The following is a 6,172-nucleotide window of genomic DNA, read 5'->3' on the forward strand; positions in this document are numbered from 1 at the left end:
AATATCCTTCTTGTATCTAGTAATTTTCTTTTCTCTGAAGTCTACTTCATCTGATATATATATATATATATACGTATACATGTGTGTATATGTGTATATATACACACACACACTACTTTTTTTTTTTTTCCTGATCAGTGTTTGCAAGGTATAACTTTTCTATCCTTTTAGGTTCCATCTACCAATGTCATGTTTGAAGGAAGTTTCAATGGACAGCATACATTTGACTTAGGTATTTTATCCACTCTGCCAATTTCTGTCTTTTAATTGGTGTATTGAGATCAATTTTACATTTAGAATAAGTCTTGGTATTTTAGGATTTAAGCCTGACATTTTGTTACCTGTTTTCTGTTTATTCTCAACTTCTCATTTCTCTGACTACCTCCCCATCTCCAACCTATCACTCCCCTGCTGGCCCCTTGCCTTCTTGTGGGTTACTTGGACTTAAAAAAAAAAAACTATTTTGATTTATGTAGTATTTCTGAGTATATCACTTGCACAGTTCTCTTTGTGGCTACTCTCAGTATTACAATATACATATTTAACATCATAGTCTATTGGTATATTGGGTTTCACCACTTTGAGTGAAGTGCAGAAATAAGGCTTTATTATTTCCATTATTTACTTTCATTACAAGGTCCTTTTTTCCACCTAAGACCCTTTACAAACCTCACTTTTTAAGTATAATTGTCCTATTTCCTCAACATAAATTGAGCACAATGTCAGATGATAATATTATCATTTTGGTTTCATTCAATTCTTTTTCATACAAAAGACAGCAGGTTTACCATGCCGGAGGAGCAAAATGAATCCCTAACAGTATATATCATGGCCTGATCACCTTCACATAGCTACCAAATACATGAACTTGGCTTTTTATGCTTCTGGGTAACAAAGACGAAGCCATACAACTGTACAAGTTTAGCTAGACGTCAGGATGGTTGAGCCTCCATCATGCTGAAGCTACAGAGTTCATCTTCTTTCAATTCCTGGGGCAACTCCTAGGGTACCATCCCTCTTCTATCATCCTCAGGACCAACTTTTAAGTGGGACAAAAATCCGGATTTCCAAATAAAACTTTTAACATAATTGGTAAAATATAAATTGACCTTGTTACATTCTGGGGCCAACTTCATTTCCATTTAAAAAAACTGAATGAATACTTAAAGAATATCTGTTTAAAGAGGCACCTAATCATTAGCCTGTCCATGGCTCTCCCTTGATTTAGGCTTTAATCCTAATTTACATTTGACTTTTACCACTGTCAGCAATGCTCCCATTTACTTTTTACTAACCCCTGATATAGTCTCTAAATTATTCCCTGTCTTTTTTTTGTGACAAAGTCACTCTGTCACCCAGGCTGGAGTGCAGTGGTATGATCTGAGCTCACTGCAACCTCTGCCACCTAGGTTCAAGCGATTGTCTTGCCTCAGCCTCCTGAGTAGCTGGGATTACAGGCGTGCACCACCACATCCAGCTAATTTTTTTTTTTTTTTTTTAAAGTAGAGATCATGTTTTACCAAGTCGGCCAGGCTGGTTTGGAACTCCTGACCTCAAGTAATCCTCAAGTGGTCTGCCTGCCTTGGCCTCCCAAAGTGCTAGGATTACAGGTGTGAGCCACTGTGCCCAGCTGTCTTTTTAAATCCCCAATCTCTTTCTCTCAGGCACTTTTTGTTTGTTTTCTAATGTAATAGGGAAATTTGAAGGTAACTGATTTGATCTACTCAGCCCCCCATAGTTTCCCTTGAAACTTCCTCCAGTGTCAGAAAGCGAGCATGTCTCTCATTTTCAATGCCAGCCCCACTGCTCAAGCTCCGGATCTCAGCCTCAACTCTTAGGGCAATTCCTAGGATCTCATCCTTCCTCTCTCCAGCATCTTCAGACTCGTACTCACTAATAGCCAATTGTGTCCTCATATGTGTGTAGATTCACCATATCATCTCTTTCAAAAACTTTGAGTCTTTCACTCCTGTCCCATTTCTCTTTTTCCTTTATCAGTCATATTCCTGATGCTTTTAGACCTGTCCTTATTGTTTATACCCTTTTCTCCAGTAATCCCTTGCCACTGGATTTCTAACAACCTCCTCTATCAAATATGCTCAGCAGAAGGGTGCCAAGTGACCTTCCTCCAATAATATTCAGCAACATTTTCCATAACACTTTTACTTTATGTAATACAGTTTATGGGTTTATAAAACACTTCTTCTTATAATGTCCATGTAACAATAGCTGTCTACCTCCCATCCTTGACTACATAAATCCACTAATATTGTATTTGGACTTTTACTTGTCTTTACTTTCTCAAAACTACAAATTCCCACGCCTTCCAATTCTGGTTCTCAAGTTAGTCAATCAATACTCTCCCTGAGCAGTCTCCAGCTTATAACCAAACCCAGCATTCATTTACTCATCTTCAGATCGCTTGCCATAGTCAGTCCCATTTCTATACCTTCACTCTTATATAGCACAGCCCACATGCAATGCCTTACTCTGTCTGTGCCAATCTAAATGCAATGTACCCACCCTTCGAGATCAGCTAGCATCTTACTTCTCTCATTAGAGCTTTGCCAAGCATTGCAGTACATTCAGGTCTTTGTCTAAAACCATATTAGACTTGTCTTCCTGACAAAAATGGTACTTCCTAATAGTCTCTAGTTAGTTCAAATATGTGGGCCTTGTTTCATCAACTGTGCCTCTTAAAGCTTGAACGTAAGTTTTTGCACAATCACAGCTCACGGCAATCTTCTCCTCCTGGGTTCAAGCGATCCTCCCACCTCAGCCTCCCATGTAGCTGAGACTATAGGCACACACCATCATGCCCAGCTATAATTTTTGTGTTTCTGTTGAGACAAGGTTTCATCATGTTGTCCAAGCTTGTCTTGAACTCCTGGGTTCAAGCAATCCTCCTCCCAAAGTTCTAGGATTACAGGTGAACATGAGTTTTTATTCCCTGACAGCCTTACAGTGTGCTAGGCATACAGAAGCTGCTTAATAAATTTGTTTAATGGTGTAATACTAAACAAATATTATTTACATAAATAATAACAGTAATATCATGGCATTGATATCTCCACTTTGAGTGAAACTGGGCTTTTTAATGGACTACACAGGAGGCTGCATGAGGCAGTATGACACAGTGGTTAGGAGTAAAAACTCTGAAGCCAAAACTGCCTGGGTTCAAATCTTGGTTCTACCACCTACTGGCTATATGGGTACTGATATTTTCTTCTGTTTTCAAGGAGGGACACAAAGATGTTAGTTAACCTTAGGAAGGTACCTGTGTCATGAAATCATTATGGAGATCAAGTGAGTTATGTTAGATACTTGAAACAACTTCTGGCATGTAGAAATTGCTCCATAAATGTCTGAAATTATTAAATGTTCATTACACATAAAATGATAGCATCTCAGAGATAAAAGAGCTTTTGCTTTATAAATGAATGAGCAGAGGTATCAATGCAAAATGATTGGCTCAAGTGCATATGGCTAATCAGAGGCCAAGTCAAGAACTCAGCTCTCCTGATTTCCATTCAGTGTTTGTTCTTTACCCTCCTTAAGGATTATATATCTGAACACAAACTACAGAATCTTCAAGTTCAAAGGGATATTTAAGACTTTACAATTTAATTTTCCCATAAGGGACCATATATTGCACCATCACTTGTCACAAACCTTTCATCTTTCCCAACAGCACCATTTCCCAGATTCTTAATCATCCAGACAAAAAGTGCCTAACAAACCTTGCATGGTGGCCCCCAAGTTAAGAAACACGCGAAGGATGGTTATGGATGCCAAGGTCAGGTTGCCTGAGTTCAGATGACTATCACCACATGAAACCATTTTTAATGATCATCTTTTGAAAAATAAGATTTCTTTTTTGGGGAAAACATTGTCTGGGATACTCATTATAAAGCTGTGATTCAGGCCATCCCACAAAAACATGGATGTTTTGCAGATAGTATTCTTCCCAGTAGGAATCTGAAATTATGATTTTGATGAACTCTGAACAATACTCTAAAGCAGCCAGGAAAAGGCACAAGAGCCAACTAACCATACCAGGCATAATTTCTGAAGGTTTCAATTTTCTGTGCGGTTCTCTGCAACAGTATTCAGCCTGTTTGTGCAATTAGCTATGTTAGAGTTTTTAAATTCAATCTAACAGATACAGACTCTCAAGAGGAACTGCAGCAATAAAAGATTGCTATTATCTATGCACTAATAAACATGTGTGTAAGGATTCTTTCATCAGATGCAATGACATGCTATTCTGGTCTCAATTTGACACTAAGAGATTTAATTTCTCTTCAATGCAAATGAAATCACTGTATGTAGCAGCAGCAGTACAGACGAAGGCCAAACTGAGTAACTGTGTTACGTGTCCACTAAGAATGTTCACACACTCCTCTCAGTCCTGCTACAAACAACGCTCAGGAAATCCACATTCTTTCTGTATGATTGTTTTAAATGTCTCATTGTAGTATATGGACCTTGAGCTTTATGGCTTAGGATTTTTTTTTCTTTTTCCCTGCTTTGCCTTTGTCAGTCTATGGCTTGGCATTTTTAACCCTCAAAACAGGAAGGTTCCATTACAATCTAAAAGTTGATTAACTTTACTTTCTTTATACTGAAGACTCAACAGATAGTCTCCACTGATCACACAGAGGATGCATTGTCCCTCCTTTGTGTTTCTGTAGTATTTTGCTTATATTTCTAACCCTACTTGTGATTATCTGACTTGTTACACCTTGGTGTGTGTATGTCTCCTTTGTGCACTGTAAACTCCTGAGGACAGAATTCATGTTTTATATATTTCTGTATTGTTTCAGAGCCTTATGATGTCTAAGACATAGGGCCTGCTCAATAAATGTTTCGATCGTTTTAATGGTACATATAACATTTTCCAGTTATACAGTTATTATTAATTAATTCTCATTTCTGATATATCTCTTTTCCATTTCGGAGAACTCTTGTTTTTGAAACATGTAAAAAAGACTTTAGCAGGCTGGCACTGTAATTTGGATGACTATGTAAACAGTAAGGGAGTGCCTAGCAATTATTTGTTGAATAGTAATTTTATGAAAAGTTGCAGGGGTTTCTTCTGAGTTTTAGTTGTTTAAGAAGACTCGACCATCTCAGTGGGATAGAGGAAAGAACTCAGAGGCATGACTGGGAGGGTATCAAAGAAAGACTACTGTGCTTTCTAGAAAAAAGACCCAGCACCCAAGTTCTAACTCTGAGACCCAGTCATACATTTGGATCATAGCATTTCCAAGACCAAAATTTCCTCTTTAATAGTTTTTCTGAGAAACTGTCAGGTTTAACGTCAAGAAACACTTAGCCCGTGCTCATTAGGCCCACAGACATGACTAGCTACAAGATTCGCGGGGCCCAGCCCAGAATAAAAATGCAGAGCCCCTTGTTCAAAACTTAAGAATTTCAAGACAGTGACTGAAGAGCATCAGCCAAATGAGGAGTACTTTTAAGCATGGAGCCTTGTGTGGCTGCACAGGTCCCACACCTATGAAGCTAGCCCTCTTCTGTGAAAGACAAAAGGTTTGTAGCTAGGGAGAGAAGCTACAATTCAAGTATGCACAAGCGGCTGCAGGAACCCAGAGCTCCTAACTTTGTAAAAGCATCACTGGGAATGTGAATTAAGCTCATTTTTGAGGGAGAAGTTGCATAGGGAAGAAAGATATTCCAGACAGAAGGATCTGCACTGAAGGTGGGCAGAATTTACCTGACGTTCAGAAATACTGTAACTTTTAAGCAGGATGGTGCCAGTGAACATGAGGGTGAGAACAGATTGAGGCTGGAAAGGTAGGCAGAGGCCATATATATGGGAAAAGGGGTTGAACAATTACTGAGTGCCTCCTGTGTGCCAAGTTCTTTCCCTCCATGACATTTTAAACACCACAATCTTGTAAATACTGAGTCATCCCTATTTTACAAACAGTTAATTTAGGCATCACACAGATTTAATGTTCAAAGGGTTTGGAACACTCTAGAGATCTAATAAATATTAATATTTGAAGAATTACTGGTGGGTCTGTCTGACTTAAGGCGCAGAACTCTTACCCTTTAGGCCAAGCTGCTCCTAAGAGTTCTTTTTAATCCCTCCAGTCATTCTCGCCCCTATCTCTCAAGAGCCCCCAAACTGCCCTTCTCTCCCTTC

General features: G+C 38.8%; 1 pseudogene; it reads right to left on the bottom strand.

Annotated features, from left to right (window-relative positions):
- The window catches only part of LOC117065388, a 28,643-nt pseudogene extending 22,478 nt beyond the window's left edge, over positions 1-6,165 (bottom strand).
- Between the last annotated feature and the right edge of the window lie 7 nt (positions 6,166-6,172).

Source organism: Trachypithecus francoisi, unplaced genomic scaffold (assembly GCF_009764315.1).
Source record: "Trachypithecus francoisi isolate TF-2019V2 unplaced genomic scaffold, Tfra_2.0 Lachesis_group2, whole genome shotgun sequence".
NCBI classification, from domain to species: domain Eukaryota; kingdom Metazoa; phylum Chordata; class Mammalia; order Primates; family Cercopithecidae; genus Trachypithecus; species Trachypithecus francoisi.